We start from the raw sequence: 18,533 nt of genomic DNA, 5'->3' as shown, positions 1-18,533 counted from the left end.
ACGAAATATTTTACTCGTGGGTGACCTTCCCGGCTGTGGACGGAACTTCAGGTGTGTTCCACACGTACACTCCCACTCCTGTGCCGAATTAATATACTCCATATAGGACACAGGAAGTACCTATAGATACTTGGCAGCATCGCGTTTGGTTTGGTGGCACCCTCCCCCACACTTTAGCAGCCCTGAGGTTAGGTCCTTTGTCCATTTCGGGCGCAAATTGGCCTGTTTTGGCTGGATTTACTCCTCATCCTCAACACGGCAATTGTACCGTTGTTGACCCAAGACGACTACATGTAGTCTCAATTAGCGTTATTAGGTCGTTGGTACAATACATAACCCGTAATCTCCCGGGCGGGGCCCCGGGTGGTGCGGCGCTTCCTGCAGGACAGGGCGGCTTGAAGCTCAGTCCCGGGATGGTCAATGCAGTGATGGGCAAGTATCCCCAAGATAAGGACGATTTTCCTTTCTGGCTTGCCGAGAAATTTGACCAGCTGGAAGCAGTATTTCCTAACACGTCTCCTGGTGAGAAACACAGGATTCTGACAATAAGCTTACCTAAAGACTTGCCCCTGGAATCGGTGACTGCGAGACCTGGGGTAAAACATTTGCGGTGGTCTATGCGAGGTGTTACGGCACTCCGTCTATGACTGTCCTGCCTACGGTCCTTAAGTGTGTTCAGGACGAGCACGGACCTGAGGCTGCAGTTGAATTGGGTATGCGCCTGTGTGGCTCCTTTGATGTAGTTTGCGATCTCGTACTTGCTAATGTCAAGGGAGATGCAGTGAACTTTCAGGTGTCCAATGCTTTGCATGCGCTTCCCGATGCCGAGAAATCCCGTCAGTTAGCGAGGATTATTGTGGCGGCTTATAAAACCGTGGGCCTAAATAGTAGGGGTCTCAAGCCATTTTCTACTAAAGAGAAAAACCAACCCCAAGGACAGAAGTCGGAGACTGATGTCCAGCCCAAGACCAAAAAACAAAATTGGCCTAAAAAACAAAAACAGGGAACGCAACAGCAACAGAAACAGGATTCTCGTCCTGCACCTCCATTGCCTGCCCCCACAGAACGTGTTTATGACTTGCGTGATCGCGCCAAGATTAAATCACCTGATCGATTTCAGGTTTCTGATCAACGCTCTCCTCGTTCTTTTCAGGATTCATCGGCCTCGATGACCGGTGGTGGAGGAGGCGGCAGGGGTCGGGGTGCCCAGCGAGGACGCGACCAGCCCCACCCGAAAGACGGTGCAGGAAAGCAGGACGGCTCTACACTGAAGAGACACCAGTTTCAAAAGAAGAAAGTTGCCGCTTTAACATCGAGATATGCCACAGATAGTGAAAACGCGGCTTCGGAATCTGACATGGGCTCTGACCTTGCTGGACAGCACGGTGGAGATTACCATAGTGCGAGAGGCCCTGCATCCACTACTAAAGGTGACAGCGACTGACCATTATGTTGTAGTGGAAACGGCAGACACTAGAGTTGCTCCCCCTGACAGACTTTATGAAATTGTCATTTTGATAGAGGGTGACATACAGCGTACCATAAAAGGGGTATTTTGGGAAAATCTTACGACTACTTATGACATTTTGTTAGCGGAGGCTGACTGGCCCCCACCTTTTGTGCTCGCTGCTCTGCGAGGGGAGGAGGTAATTCTCCCTAGTTTCGCGCACACAGTCTCGAAGGAGCATGTGCTGAATTTTGCAGGAGAGTGGGCTAAGGCTCTGGCGCCGGCTCTGTACCGTACACACTGTGGGTGGGATACATTTTCCCCACACCACGAGATTCCTTTGCAGTCTCAGCCACAGCCTCAACACCCTCCACTCCTCCCTGGCAACCTCTCTCCCCAAGCTATCCGACTTACCTCTCGATTCTCAAGTCGATGCGCTCAATTCCTGGCTGTCCTCTTCCTGCGATCTGGTCGCCCCCCTTAGGGTGGTCAAGGCCTGTCGCCTCCACGAAGCCAACAAATGGTTCTCCAGCGACCTTAAAGCACTCAAACTGGCCCTTCGCCAGTCAGAGCGCCAGTGGAGGCGCAACTATTGCCCCCTTCTAAGGGACCGATACAGGTCTCTTCTTAAAAATTATAAGAGAGCTATTCTCTCAGCCAAATTGGAATATTTCTCGGGACAAATCCTGCCCAGCAGTTAATAAATCCAAGGAGATTTTATCCATTGTTTATAATCTGGCCGCATCTGACAGAGCTAATCCTAACCCCATCCCTTCTCAATCCCTCTGCCTCTCCCTGAACGACTTTTTCCTCGAGAACATTGACAATATCAAACGGAACATCCCCCTCCATCTTCTCTTCTTCCCGCTGCCCCCTCCCCTCCTTGGTTTCCTCCCTTGACCATTTTCCTCTCATCTCGCAGGAATCTTTCCTCGCCCTTCTTGGGAAGATCAAGTCAGGCTCCCCTGCTGACTGTGGCCCGGCTCGTATCTTATGGGAGCTGTTCTCTGGCTGCCCTGACCCCCCTTTATCCCTCCTCAATGCATCCATCTCCCAAGGTAAAGTTCCCTCACTGTTTAAATCAGCTGTAGTTATCCCCATTCTTAAAAAAACAGGTTCTGACCCCACCCTCCCTGCTAATTTTAGACCTATTTCTTTGCTCCCCTACTTAAGTAAGATCTTGGAGAGCCACATTACTTCGTGTTTATCGACCTACATAGAGGAAAATAATCTCTTAGCCTCCCACCAAGCTGGCTTTCGTCCAGCCCACTCGACCGAGTCTGTGGTCATCTCCGTTCTTGATGAGCTAAAAAGCAAGGCGGACTCCAATTCTCCCCAGGCGTTGGTGCTCCTTGACCTTTCCGCTGCCTTTGACACGGTCGACCATTCCATCCTCCTCGACCGTGTCAGGGCAGCGGGCATCCAAGGCACCGCCCTTTCTTGGCTCTCCTCTTTCCTCCAGGGCAAAACTCAGGCCGTCCGTCTTTCCGGCTTCTCTGCCCCTCCCCGGTCTGTGCCTTGTGGGGTCCCCCAAGGCTCGTCCCTGTCTCCCCTTCTTTTCAACCTTTATATCTATCCCCTCATTATTTCTTTACTTAACATGAAGGTCTCTGTGTATAACTACGCAGACGACCTTCAGCTTGTTTTTGACCTTGTTCCTGCCCCTGACTCTCCCCTCAAATTTCAATCTGTTCTCATTTTTATTTCTGATTGGATGAATCAAAATTCCCTAAAGATTAACCCGGACAAAAGTTGGTCCTGACTGGCGGTGTCAACAGTCCCTGGACATCTTCCTTCTGGCCTTTCACCTTCGGCCCCCCTCCGGCCCCATCATGGATTGTTAGAACCCTGGGTATCAAAATCAGTCAGAACCTCTCCATGCGTCCCCAGGTTAGCTCTGTTGTTTCATCCTGCTTTCTCTCCCTCAGGATCATTCGCAAGATCTCCTGTTTCTTTTCCACTGATGCCCTCAAAATAATTGTCTTGGCCATGATTCTCTCAAGGCTGGAATACGGGAGCTGCCTTTACGTGGGCATCCCTTCCTACAAGCTTCGGCGCCTTCATACCATCCAGAACCAGGCCACCCGCCTTATCCATCGGCTTCCCAAGTCCCACCATATCACCCCTCCCCTCAAATCCCTTCATTGGCTTCCCATTCTGCAGAGATCTCTCTTTAAGATGGGATTCCTAGTCTTTAAGGCCCGAGACCGCACCGCCCCTGCCTTCATTAACTCCCTGGTCACCCACTATCACCCCTGTCGCAATCTTCGCTCCTCCAGTCAGGCCCTCCTCTGTGTTCCCCGCTTCCGTAAATCTAGAACCGGTCGGCACCAGATTTTCCATTCTTGCCCCCCGCTTCTGGAACAGTCTTCCCCCCACCATCAGGTCCATCACTGCTTACCCGCAATTCCGTAAAGCTCTCAAAACCCATCTGTATGCCCAAGCTTTCACTGACCTCTAATTTCCATGGCCGCCTTTTCCATCTGATACTATCATCCCTCCAGCACCAGGAAACCGCTTGGTCACAGAGCGCATTACAAATATTTTCAGCTTCAGCTTCTCAACCTCAATATCCCATTAGATGTGAAGCTAAGGCTTCCGTTGCGGAAATCCTTGAACAATTAGAGTATCAAGGAGTGATTGAAACATGTGTGTCGCCAATGAATAACCCTCTTTTTACTGTGACCAAGCCTGATAGATCGTATCGTTTGGTGTTCGATTACCGGCATTTAAACTCGCAATGCCATACCTGTGCAGTACAGAATACTCACGGCTCTGCTTTAGTGGATAGTCTTGTGCGTAAGCGGTTTAAAACTACGCTTGACATTTCCAACGGTTTTTATGCCCACCATTTGGATGGTCTGAGTTCCCAATGTACCTCCTTTGCTTGCGGCGGTGTCCAAAAACAATTTCGACGTTTACCTATGGGCTATAAGAATAGTCCTGGGGTTTTTACTGCCCGCGTTGTCTCTCTCTTGGAGAGAATCGTCCCTGATGCATGCTCGTATGTGGATGACATTTATCTCACAGACGACAAACTTTGGGAGCATCTGTGCCGAGTTGACCGCTTAATTTGTAGCTTTGCAGACATGGGTTACAAATTCAACTTTGCAAAATCGCACATTGCAGAGTATACACTGTTGTTCCTGGGCTACGAGCTCAACAATGAAGGTAGGGGATTGGCTCCTCACTTCTTGGAGAAATGCGCACTACTGCGCGCTCCGACAACTCTGAAAAAATTACAGTCTTTGCTGGGATTTTTGAACTTAGGGAGAACTTACATTCCTGATTATGCTCAGCGTATCAAGCCTTTGTATGCTTTGATACAACCTACTTTTTCCAAATCATGCTGACTGCCTGAGCACTCAGCTATTCTGCAATCTTTGCAGGCTGATCTGCTCGCTTCTAAATTCTTACTGACTCGTGACAAGCACGCCAACCTGGTGATAAGAATCATCCCTGGGACGGAGGGTTTCACTTATCTGACTTTTAACGAAGGAGACACAGTACCTATTGCTTACAAGTGACACATGTACACATCGGCTGAAATGCGATTTTCCACTGTGGAGAAAGTTTTGACGGCTGTACAGATGGCGATTCTTAAGGAACGTGCTCTGTCACAGGGAAAACGCATGTTGGTTATTACCCCGTGTCCTGCTTTGGAGGCAGTTACGAAAGCCAGTGTACCTAATTCAAAAGCTTTGCACCCTTGGTGGATACAATGGGTTGCTTCATTGACGTCCCCGGATGTTACGTTTATTTTTGACGCCTCCTTGTGGTCGCAGGAGTACTTACAGTATGAATTCGATCATCCAGCTCCTTTAGCTATGCGGCCTTTGGAGGATTTCCATTGCATCATTTACACTGATGGCTCGGCGCAGGTTGCGCATGGCTCTAAACACGCCTACGTTTCCGCTTGCGCCATTGTGGTCGGTGCCATGGTGAACGATGAGTTCAAGTCCAGAGTCGTGCACACGCAGACTCTAGGGGACTGCAGGGCACAATTGGCAGCGCTTCATGCTCTGATGCTTGCATTGGAGTACGCAAATCCTAGTGTGACGACACTTATTGTGAGTGATTCCTATTACTGTGTCCAGTCTTACAATGAAAACTTGTTCTTTTGAATTCAAAATGACTTTCTTGATTCCAAGGGTAGCACAATAAAACATAAAATGATCTGGGTCCGGGTGGCTGAGCTTAAAGAGCAGTTGCCGCTCGTGTTTGTAATTCACACTCTAGGTCATCAGCGCGTGGGAGTACACGCTGTTGGCAACTCGCTTGCTGATGAGGCAGCGAAATCTGCAGTATCGACATATTTAGTTGCAGCAGTTACACGGTCCAATAGTAAGATTGATGATGATATCTTGGCGGCTGTTGCTGCCACTGAGAAGGGAGGTAAATATCCTGCGGGGTTCCCTTCGAAATACACATATCACTTAAGTCCCATAAGGTTCCTTATGTGAAAATTCCTGAAGTTGGGGAGAGGTTGATTCCCAACTCGGACCGCAGGAATACATTGATCACAGCGGCACATGAAGGTGTTGCGTCTGCGCATGCGGGCGTTTCAGCCACTGTATCTCAGTTACAACAGCGTTTCTGGTGGCAGGGACTGTACAAACAGACACGCGATTATGTCCTTCAATGTGACATTTGCCAGCAGATTAAGCCTTCAACTGCTGCGCGTACGCCACAGACACAGTTGTACATATCTGTTAAGCCTCTAGGATGCGTTTATTTAGATCACTGCGGTCCTTTTTCTTCTGATACTGCATATAAGTATATCTTAGTTGCAGTTGAGTCATGCACACGCTTTGTCTGGGTCTGGCCCCACCGCAGCGCTGATTCACGGACTGTCATAAGAGATTTGCGCGCCTTTGTAGGGTTTTTTGCCTGTGGTACCTTCCATTCGGATCAGGGTCCGACTTTCGCCTCTACTGCGTATAAGGATGCCATGATGTCGATGAGGGTCCAAGTCAAGTTTTCGTCTCCATACAGACCTGAGGGTAATAATGTAGTGGAACGAATGAACCGTGACTTAAAGCAATCATTGACAGCTCGGGTTATAGGCACTGGCAGGAACTGGCTGGCCCATCTCAATGGCGTGCAGCGTGCTCTTAATAATCTCCCTAGAAGGTCTCTGGGTGGGCGGATCCCATATGAAATGCTCTTTGGTATCAAGATGTATGTACCGGACCTTGACGGTTTAGACTGGGTGGCTAGCGTTACCTCCTTTGACGTAGATGAACATTGCAATGTTTTACAGACTCTACAATAGACAAAGGACGATCTTGCAAAGAAACATTTGCCCTCCACATCGGATGATGGGTTGCAGATCCTGGTAGTTGGCTGGCTACCCCAAGTTGGAGAACTGGTTCGGGAGAAGATCGAGAACAAGAAAGAATTTGGTCCCTCCTATCGAGCTCCGGTTCCTGTGCTTGGTGTGAAGTGCACAAGAACAGTCATTTTACCACCACTTCCAGGTCATAAGGAAAACAGGTTTATCTCAATTGACAATGTCAAGATACACAGAGTGGCCGATTCTTCTTAGTATGACACCGGCAGTCTCCTGTCCTTCCATTGTGAGAAATTCTGTTTTGTCCACTGCTTCTAATCCTGAGCCAGAGGTGGCCTTCGAGATGCCTACAATTTCCAGTCCTTTATTAAGTACTTTGCCTGGTACCAACGTTGATGAAATTGTTTACACTTACCCAACTGACTTATCGATGCCTGATTTACAAACATGTTTGGCCACAGAATCCAGATTTTCATTTGACACTGTCTCGCACACTTCAGGAAAGCCCTCTTGGATTGCAGTATATACAAGTTTATTTAAAAAACATTTTTTAATTCCTCCTTGGACATATGTTTGGCTAGTGCTTTTTTCAATTTATCTTTTTATGTCAATTGGTTTTGTGTTTTATTTTTTCCAATTCGTCAATGGACACTATGTCGAAGAGAGAACATGCATTCGACATCTCAATGGAACATTGGCACCCTTTCCTCCTCGCATTCTGCACACAGACTGAAGAGAGACTTGGTTTTTGTTAATATCACTGCTTGGCCTGTCCTAGATGGGATTGTATGGGATGATGTTACATTTCAAATCCATGGCCCAACTGAGGTTATTAATGTCCCTAATGTGCTTAGAGTAAACATGGGGGATGTGGTGAAACAAAACATACGTTCTGATGATTGGGATGTTCAGGCCGTGGAGGCATTGTTTTCTGATTTGAAATATTATGCTGCCTTTGATGCTGAAGATTTATATTTAGATTCTGCTAATTATGGTGATTTATTTTGCTTCCAACATTTTGGCAACCACTTCTTACACAAAACTAGTTCCAGAAGAAATACTGTAAATTATACACAGTGGGAGCATTGCCCGGCTCCTTTACAAGGCAGTTCAAGTACATTTTTGAAAAAGTACACTTATTTTACCGACTTTAATCAGTCCAATCCCGCTTCATTTTATTTTAAAATGACAGAAAAGTCCATGTCCAAGGTTAGACTTACCGATACTAAGTTATTGTATTCAAAGTCCTTCGTCGACCAGTTAGCTGTTGGAGGCTACGAGTTGTGGAAGGAAGCAATTGACCTTAAAACAATTTGGGTTTCTAAAAGTTGGCAGGTGCAAGGCACTGAGGCTTTGCACCGTGCATGTCTCATCCCAAATCATATGTTATTTTTTAACTCTACCATTTCTCAAACAACATGCTTTGGATTGGCTTCTTCTAAAAAATTGAATACTCCTTCCATCCCTGATTTAGAAGAATATTCAGGTTGGGGTAATTTTACAAAATTTTCCATTAGGGAATTGCAAACTCTGTTGCAAAACTCGTCCTTTAACATATCCAGTTTGGATCCTAATGGTTGGCTGTTGTGGCACAGAGGTGCTGATTCGTGCCAACATCGTTTTCTGGGTTTAGCTGATGGCTTCAAACAAATCAGGACGGATCCCCATTTTAAGTTTAACCATTCTGTCACCACTTATTCAATAGGCAAATTATGTCAGAATTGGCACCAACATTCTACCTTGGCATCAGTTAAACTGCATCTATCTAAACTAACGGGTGATGTTGATTTAAATGATTTTATAAAAGGCCCGGCTAGTGGTAGATCAAAAAGATGGATATATGCGGTTTATAATGAAATCTGGAAAACGTCCCAGATTGAGGCGGCTACCCGCCTTAGGGCTATTGATCAAGCTAACTTGGAGAAAGTGCTTGCAGTTGTAGATAATAGCATTAACACGCTTTCTTCCCGCATTTACACATTGGATAATATTGTATCGTCTGTTGTTGATATTGTGCAAAATGAAGTGTCTGTGTTATACCATGGTCAAAATCAATCGCGTTCCATTATGCAGTTTGCATGGACCCTGCAGACACTTAAGGCCGGAAAAGTGCCTTGGAATTACATGGATGTCTCCTCTATCTTTGCCCCTTTTAATTTGACTGACAAGCAGAGTTTGCTTTCAATGAGAGATGCATCTTTTTCCATGTTACACATTGAAAAGTTGGAGTCTTTGCCATTCTCTGTGGCAGAGGACACGGCTGCGACGTGGCTCATCCACGGTTTAATTACGTTACCGTTTGCTTTATTTAAATTTGCAAATTGTATGAAATATGTTGCCATTGATAGATATGAACCACTGGGTAGTTCATACCTCCATGAAGCCTGGTCGCTCCCTTTCACATACAGATGCCTTAGAGAAGGGAGGGGGGTTTATCTCAAAGGTGAAGAGTGCACAGAAACGCCTGATCACTCATTAATGTGTAGACATATTCAGTTGCACGGTAATTGCAACCAACAACAGCCTAATTTAGCCTGTGTTTTGAAAGGTACCCCCGTTCCCGCAATGGTCCCCACTTTCACATTACTGGCAAACGGCAGCTATTTACTTTTAAATAATGAAGATTGTTGTGGGTTAATAAAAGGCATCGCTTATGTGGTTACAGTCACTGAACGTGTGGTTTGCTGTAAAAATGTTTTGTATCCTCCTCCGCATGGGAAATTGGATGTTTCCATCTGGCCGCAAATTCCAACCTTGAAGGCAGAGTTCAATAGAATGAGTAGAATAAGAGCCCTATTGTCACAAAAAGAAGTTGTACAAAAGGGGATGATGGACGGAGCGTTTGAGCAAATCAAACACTCACCCCCAGTCAACTGATCTGGGTTTAATCCATCACCATTCTTTAGCTCACTCAGCCACCCCAGTTCAGACATGGCCATATGCAAATCAGTCTGACCCTGTGCCTCATGGGAACAGTCCAGCCCGAACTGCCAAGCCATGTCTTCCCTGGACCGGAAACAATCATCCTGGGACCGGTTTCGGATTCATAATCCTCATCAGCCAGGCTATCTTGAATCCAGTGGCCAAGTGAGCAAGGAACTCACGTCTGAGCATACCCTGCCACACTTAGGGCGAACAAAGAGATACAAAAGGGGATGATGGACGGAGCGTTTGAGCAGATCAAACACTCACCCCCAGTCAACTGATCTGGGTTTAATCCATCACCATTCTTTAGCTCACTCAGCCACCCCAGTTCAGACATGGCCATATGCAAATCAGTCTGACCCTGTGCCTCATGGGAACAGTCCAGCCCGAACTGCCAAGCCATGTCTTCCCTGGACCGGAAACAAGCATCCTGGGAACGGTTTCGGATTCATAATCCTCATCAGCCAGGCTATCTTGAATCCAGTAGCCAAGTGAGCAAGGGACTCACGTCTGAGCATACCCTGCCACACTTAGGGTGAACAAAGCGATACAAAAGGGGATGATGGACGGAGCGTTTGAGCAAATCATACGGTCAGAGGCACAGGGTCAGACTTATTTGCATATAGCCATGTCTGAAATGGGGTGGCTGAGTGGGCTAAAGAATGGTGATGGATTAAACCCAGATCAGTTGACTGGGGGTGAGTGTTTGATTTGCGCAAATGCTCCGTCTATCATCCCCTTTTGTATCGCTTTGTTCGCCCTAAGTGTGGCAGGGTATGCTCAGACGTGAGTCCCTTGCTCACTTGGCCACTGGATTCAAGATAGCCTGGCTGATGAGGATTATGAATCCGAAACCAGTCCCAGGATGCTTGTTTCCGGTCCATTGAAGACATGGCTTGGCAGTTCGGGCTGTACTGTTCCCATGAGGCACAGGGTCAGACTGATTTGCATATAGCCATGTCTGAAATGGGGTGGCTGACCGGGCTAAAGAATGGTGATGGATTAAACCCAGATCAGTTGACTGGGGGTGAGTGTTTGATTTGCTCAAACGCTCCGTCCATCATCCCCTTTTGTATCGCTTTGTTCGCCCTAAGTGTGGCAGGGTATGCTCAGACGTGAGTCCCTTGCTCACTTGGCCACTGGATTCAAGATAGCCTGGCTGATGAGGATTATGAATCCGAAACCGGTCCCAGGATGCTTGTTTCCGGTCCATGGAAGACATGGCTTGGCAGTTCGGGCTGTACTGTTCCCATGAGGTACAGGGTCAGACTGATTTGCATATAGCCATGTCTGAAATGGGGTGGCTGAGTGGGCTAAAGAATGGTGATGGATTAAACCCAGATCAGTTGACTGGGGGTGAGTGTTTGATTTGCTCAAACGCTCCGTCCATCATCCCCTTTTGTATCGCTTTGTTCGCCCTAAGTGTGGCAGGGTATGCTCAGACGTGGGTCCCTTGCTCACTTGGCCACTGGATTCAAGATAGCCTGGCTGATGAGGATTATGAATCCGAAACCGGTCCCAGGATGCTTGTTTCCGGTCCATGGAAGACATGGCTTAACAGTTCGGGCTGTACTCTTCCCATGAGGCACAGGGTCAGACTGATTTGCATATAGCCATGTCTGAAATGGGGTGGCTGAGTGGGCTAAAGAATGGTGATGGATTAAACCCAGATCAGTTGACTGGGGGTGAGTGTTTGATTTGCTCAAACGCTCCATCCATCATCTCCTTTTGTATCGCTTTGTTCGCCCTAAGTGTGGCAGGGTATGCTCAGACGTGAGTCCCTTGCTCACTTGGCCACTGGATTCAAGATAGCCTGGCTGATGAGGATTATGAATCCGAAACCGGTCCCAGGATGCTTGTTTCCGGTCCATGGAAGACATGGCTTGGCAGTTCGGGCTGTACTGTTCCCATGAGGCACAGGGTCAGACTGATTTGCATATAGCCATGTCTGAAATGGGGTGGCTGAGTGGGCTAAAGAATGGTGATGGATTAAATCCAGATCAGTTGACTGGGGGTGAGTGTTTGATTTGCTCAAACGCTCTGTCCATCATCCCCTTTTGTATCGCTTTGTTCGCCCTAAGTGTGGCAGGGTATGCTCAGACGTGAGTCCCTTGCTCACTGGCCACTGGATTCAAGGTAACCTGGCTGATGAGGATTATGAATCCGAAACCGGTCCCAGGATGCTTGTTTCCGGTCCATGGAAGACATGGCTTGGCAGTTCGGGCTGTACTGTTCCCATGAGGCACAGGGTCAGACTGATTTGCATATAGCCATGTCTGAAATGGGGTGGCTGAGTGGGCTAAAGAATGGTGATGGATTAAACCCAGATCAGTTGACTGGGGGTGAGTGTTTGATTTGCTCAAACGCTCCGTCCATCATCTCCTTTTGTATCGCTTTGTTCGCCCTAAGTGTGGCAGGGTATGCTCAGACGTGAGTCCCTTCCTCACTTGGCCACTGGATTCAAGATAGCCTGGCTGATGAGGATTATGAATCCGAAACCGTTCCCAGGATGCTTGTTTCCGGTCCATGGAAGACATGGCTTGGCAGTTCGGGCTGTACTGTTCCCATGAGGCACAGGGTCAGACTGATTTGCATATAGCCATGTCTGGAATGGGGTGGCTGAGTGGGCTAAAGAATGGTGATGGATTAAACCCAGATCAGTTGACTGGGGGTGAGTATTTGATTTGCTCAAATGCTCCGTCCATCATCCCCTTTCGTATCGCTTTGTTCGCCCTAAGTGTGGCAGGTTATGATCAGACGTGAGTCCCTTGCTCACTTGGCCACTGGATTCAAGATAGCCTGGCTGATGAGGATTATGAATCCGAAACCGGTCCCAGGATGCTTGTTTCCGGTCCATGGAAGACATGGCTTGGCAGTTCGGGCTGTACTGTTCCCATGAGGCACAGGGTCAGACTGATTTGCATATAGCGATGTCTGAAATGAGGTGGCTGAGTGGGCTAAAGAATGGTGATGGATTAAACCCAGATCATTTGACTGGGGGTGAGTGTTTGATTTGCTCAAACGCTCCGTCCATCATCCCCTTTTGTATCGCTTTGTTCGCCCTAAGTGTGGCAGGGTATGCTCAGACGTGAGTCCCTTGCTCACTTGGTCACTGGATTCAAGATAGCCTGGCTGATGAGGATTATGAATCCGAAACCGGTCCCAGGATGCTTGTTTCCGGTCCATGGAAGACATGGCTTGGCAGTTCGGGCTGTACTGTTCCCATGAGGCACAGGGTCAGACTGATTTGCATATAGCCAAGTCTGAAATGGGGTGGCTGAGTGGGCTAAAGAATGGTGATGGATTAAACCCAGATCAGTTGACTGGGGGTGAGTGTTTGATTTGCTCAAACGCTCCGTCCATCATCTCCTTTTGTATCGCTTTGTTCGCCCTAAGTGTGGCAGGGTATGCTCAGACGTGAGTCCCTTGCTCACGTGGCCACTGGATTCAAGATAGCCTGGCTGATGAGGATTATGAATCCGAAACCGGTCCCAGGATGCTTGTTTCCGGTCCATGGAAGACATGGCTTGGCAGTTCGGGCTGTACTGTTCCCATGAGGCACAGGGTCAGACTGATTTGCATATATCCATGTCTGAAATGGGGTGGCTGAGTGGGCTAAAGAATGGTGATGGATTAAACCCAGATCAGTTGACTGGGGGTGAGTGTTTGATTTGCTCAAACGCTCCGTCCATCATCCCCTTTTGTATCGCTTTGTTCGCCCTAAGTGTGGCAGGGTATGCTCGGACGTGAGTCCCTTGCTCACTTGGCCACTGGATTCAAGATAGCCTGGCTGATGAGGATTATGAATCCGAAACCGGTCCCAGGATGCTTGTTTCCGGTCCATGGAAGACATGGCTTGGCAGTTCGGGCTGTACTGTTCCCATGAGGCACAGGGTCAGACTGATTTGCATATAGCCATGTCTGAAATGGGGTGGCTGAGTGGGCTAAAGAATGGTGATGGATTAAACCCAGATCAGTTGACTGGGGCTGAGTATTTGATTTGCTCAAATGCTCCATCCATCATCCCCTTTCGTATCGCTTTGTTCGCCCTAAGTGTGGCAGGTTATGATCAGACGTGAGTCCCTTGCTCACTTGGCCACTGGATTCAAGATAGCCTGGCTGATGAGGATTATGAATCGAAACCAGTCCCAGGATGCTTGTTTCCGGTCCATGGAAGACATGGCTTGGCTGCTCGGGCTGTACTGTTCCCATGAGGCACAGGGTCAGACTGATTTGCATATAGACATGTCTGAAATGGGGTGGCTGAGTGGGCTAAAGAATGGTGATGGATTAAACCCAGATCAGTTGACTGGGGGTGAGTGTTTGATTTGCTCAAACGCTCCGTCCATCATCCCCTTTTGTATCGCTTTGTTCGCCCTAAGTGTGGCAGGGTATGCTCAGACGTGAGTCCCTTGCTCACTTGGCCACTGGATTCAAGATAGCCTGGCTGATGAGGATTATGAATCCGAAACCGGTCCCAGGATGCTTGTTTCCGGTCCATGGAAGACATGGCTTGGCAGTTCGGGCTGTACTGTTCCCATGAGGCACAGGGTCCGACTGATTTGCATATAGCGATGTCTGAAATGGGGTGGCTGAGTGGGCTAAAGAATGGTGATGGATTAAACCCAGATCATTTGACTGGGGGTGAGTGTTTGATTTGCTCAAACGCTCCGTCCATCATCCCATTTTGTATCGCTTTGTTCGCTCTAAGTGTGGCAGGGTATGCTCAGACGTGAGTCCCTTGCTCACTAGGTCACTGGATTCAAGATAGCTTGGCTGATGAGGATTATGAATCCGAAACCGGTCCCAGGATGCTTGTTTCCGGTCCAAGGAAGACATGGCTTGGCAGTTCGGGCTGTACTGTTCCCATGAGGCACAGGGTCAGACTTATTTGCATATAGCCATGTCTGAAATGGGGTGGCTGAGTGGGCTGAAGAATGGTGATGGATTAAACCCAGATCAGTTGACTGGGGGTGAGTGTTTGATTTGCTCAAACGCTCCGTCCATCATCCCCTTTTGTATCACAAAAAGAAATTGCCCTGACTTCAGCTCGTGAAACATTTGTCCTTCACATAGCCAACATCCGCACAGAGGTGCAGGCTTTATTAAATACTGACCTACCATTGCATTTCAGTGAACTGATTCATACAATCTTTAACGCGTCCTCCACATCGGGCCTCGCACATTTTTTTTTAAATAGTTAGCAGTGGTCTTGTGACTTCATTTGAAAAGATATTTGGAGACATTCCTGCTTTCTTCCATTCAATTTTTTTTAGCCTTTTTGGTGGTGTTCCTGTTTTACTAGCGTTAGCCCCAGGCATTCTGGTGATATTTTGTTTTGTTAAAAGTAGATGCCCGTTCTGTGTTTCAAAACGCTCAGTCCCACCTGGCACTGTTTCGCAATAGGATGCTTGAATACTATGGCGCGCTGCCACTCGCCACCTTAAGTGCAGCGTATGGATTATCGTTTGGATTTTCCTATTTTACATGTGCCCAGCCTGTCTTTCATTGCCTGATCTGTGATTTCGATTGGGCCCTGGATTTGTGTCTCTGCAAGATGGTTTCTCCTGACGTGGATTTTATTCATCTCCCTTAGTGAGTCCCTTAGTTGCTCACGAGTTGTTTTGTTCCGACGAAAGGATTATGGCCTTGGCAGCGATGCATGGAATACTGGGTCGTTGGAATGTATTTGCAGCGGCGCATGATTTCTTGGCACACAGCTACATTGAGAACCCACCGAGTTGTCCTCTGATGGTGCTAGAGGCTCCGGTAATTGAAGAGCATGAATGTTCATTCCCGCTATTAGATTGGATGGCTGAATTGTTTTCGGATGATAACAGTGATTTCCTTTTGGAAGCTGTAGCTGCTTATTTTGCATATTCAGTCCTGGGCTGAGACCAATCGAGGCCTTTGTTGACATTTAGTTATTTTCTAATTTTTTTGAAATTATGACTAAATTTTCATGTCCCAGACCTATTGACTTTGTTGACATTGAACTTTTTTTCGAAAACATTTTTGGGGAATTATGACTACATTTTCATGTCCCAGACTTTGTTCAACTTGTCAAGATGGTGAGATTTTGGGTTTTTTGAGTGACGAAATAAATTTTTCTCACTTCCTCAAATTTGAACTGACTTTCGTTCTTGAACTCTGCACTTCAAAGATGAGCCCCTTATCTTATCTTGTCTTATCCGTGCTCGGATCTTGGGGGGATGTCATATAGATATGCTTTGCCTATATGCTGTGTTAAATTAGCATGAGCTTATTAGAAGTTTAAACGCCATTTTTCCTTTCTGCTGCATTTGCACACGACACATAAACTGTTGTTTTAGCTTCGAGTCACAAGAGAATAATATGTTATTACTCTGATATCAGCTTTGCTTAGTGAACTGTGTCTGTACACTGAGTGCTGAAGCCTTCAAGGATAACTCGACACAGTGGTTGTTGTGAGGTCTGATCTTCGAACCTTCCTAGACATAACATACATGCAGCGGCAGCCAAATTCTGGCTTTAGGCATGTTTGATATTGCTTCATGCAGCGCACCCACACACACTTGATGGTGCTTTGCATGCAGAGAGCTGGTGGAAGATGATGTGATCCCTTACCACTAGGATCTTGAGGTATGGGGCCGCCCTGCTAAAACCCAATGAGACCTTCTTAGATATAATATAATATGCTAGTTAGGGAGGGTGAGAATTAGGTGTTGTTAAACACGATTCATTTCAGCATTTTAGCATGTTGTCACCTTTTGCATTCTATGGACTAGTAACTATGCTGATTACCTTGCTTCTTATAATATGTTTGCTGGTATTATCTAAGATACTGCTCTTGAGAACACTGCATTAGTAAATAAACATTTCAAATGTGCACGTGTCCTCTTTTACTCCTTGTTCTTGATTGAACTGATTGTATAACGAAAGAGTGTTCATGTGTTCCACGTTACCTGAGGTATTCTAAGTCCATTTCTGGTTTGTCTAAGCATTGGGAGCTTGTGGTAACCAATGAGACACTGTAGCTAGACTGGTAGGGGATTTTGGGTACTAAGGTGAGTTTTGGCACACCCTAACTCACTGGGGTTCCAAGTCTCTATGCACAGTTCTGTAGGAGAACAGGATCCCTGCTACAGGGAGTTCTGTAAAAAGGCGAAATTCCAACATTTCTAAACCGTATGCAAGCACCTTTTCCCCTCAGCTAAGTTCTCCATGTATAGAACACTACCTTTGTAAATCAAATAGACATGCACTGACGAACTGGGGACCCTTCTCGCTCTTTCCATTTCGACCCACTTCATGAGGATGGCATTCCCACACACTGCAACCGAGAGGCCAGAACAGACCAGACTGCGCCTGCACCACCAGCGGTCGTCCGACTGATCCTGGCATGCGTACGCTCCCTCTAACATCGATATGGCTGCTAGTGATGGAGGAAGCAGGCTGAATGGGGCCTGAGAGAAACCCACTAGACGCCCCCCCCTTCAGAACCTGTGGTCAGCCCCTTGCCCAGTAGAGGCCCAGAGGATGAGTCCGGTGTGCAGGCAGCTCAGTAGGAGGGTTGGGACTGCTGCCTTACCTCACTGCCTAATTGGAAGGCAGCACCTCTTCACAGAGTCGGGATGGAGTCAGTGAAACGTCTGACCCCACCCCATGCTGTGACTAGGTGCCACTGATGGACACTCTGCCCAGGGCACTTCAGGGCCTAAAATGGAAGCGCTGATGTCCGAGGCAATCAGTGGCGCTCTCCTTCATCACAAGGGGGAGGGCCTCAAGGCACTTTTGCCAGACTGAGGAGGTCACGCCCACAGGGCTGTGAAAACCTCAGCCTGGCAACATTCATATCAGGCAGCCCGAAGTCTGCACATTTAGTACATGTCCTGCGGGAAACATCCATTACAACGAAGTCATTACAACGCACTCATTTATAATGCAGCTGATACAATGCACTGCCTTTACACGCATACCATTACAATGCAGCCATTACAACGCATGCCATTACAATACATGCCATTACAACGCATGCCATTACAAAGCTTTATAAGATAAGTAATGGAGATTTTTAACTTTTAGGGTGGGTATGGGTTCTGGGGTACATGGGAATAGTAATAGTACATGGGGCCACTGTCTACTCAAAAATAAGGTTTGTGTAACTTTGTTTTATAAATGCGTCCAGTTTTACTTTACGGAATGGGGCTGAGTTGCTTTTTTTAAAGTAGAGATTGCTTTATTTAAAAGTACAATGTTAACACAAAGAGAGGAAGGAAATAAGTCATCCCGCTGAGATCCATGACGTGTTGCAAATTCACATTCACTAAATTGTCGCGTCTAGTAAAACCGTAAGTTTTCGGTTCTCTTTTCACTACCAGGTGCACCTTAGCTTCATAGGTCGATTTGAAAACTACTAATGCATTTGGTATAATTGGTGAGCAGATTGCGACCCCGGTTACCAAATCTATTATTCATGCATACGGTCCTAAGAGTAGTAAAAGCTGAGCAGTGCACAGAACCCTTCACTGTCAATGCCCCCAAACTGTAGTAAAAACCAGTGCAGAGTACACAGATTTACTGCAGTGTAGAAAAAAGGAGGTGTGTGCACATATTTTTTAAAGAGTAGTGTTAGAAATGAGGGCCGCTAGTTGGCAAGGGTTTGCACCTTGTCCAAATAGGGACCCTTCTTCCAGGATAAGGGCGTTACACTCCTAAAATAACCCCTGGTCACCCCCTTGGTAGCTTGGCACGAGCAGTCAGGCTTATCTTATAGGCAGTGTGTAAAGCATTTGCACATAACCAACAGTAATACAGTGTAAGCACTACAAAAGGACACCACACCAGTTTAGAAAAATATGCAATATTTTTAAATACTTAAGACAAGGC

At 47.1% G+C, this 18,533-nt stretch overlaps 1 protein-coding gene across 1 annotated transcript in view; it reads right to left on the bottom strand.

The window, feature by feature from the left end:
• Positions 1-18,533, bottom strand: part of LOC144807702 (uncharacterized) — a 453,617-nt gene that overhangs the window by 72,486 nt on the left and 362,598 nt on the right. The window lies entirely within an intron of this gene.

The sequence above is a fragment of the Lissotriton helveticus genome, chromosome 1_2 (assembly GCF_964261635.1).
Source record: "Lissotriton helveticus chromosome 1_2, aLisHel1.1, whole genome shotgun sequence".
NCBI classification, from domain to species: Eukaryota; Metazoa; Chordata; class Amphibia; order Caudata; family Salamandridae; genus Lissotriton; species Lissotriton helveticus.
The sequence above is the reverse complement of the archived record's forward strand: the minus strand, read 5'-3'. Positions and strand labels throughout refer to the sequence as shown.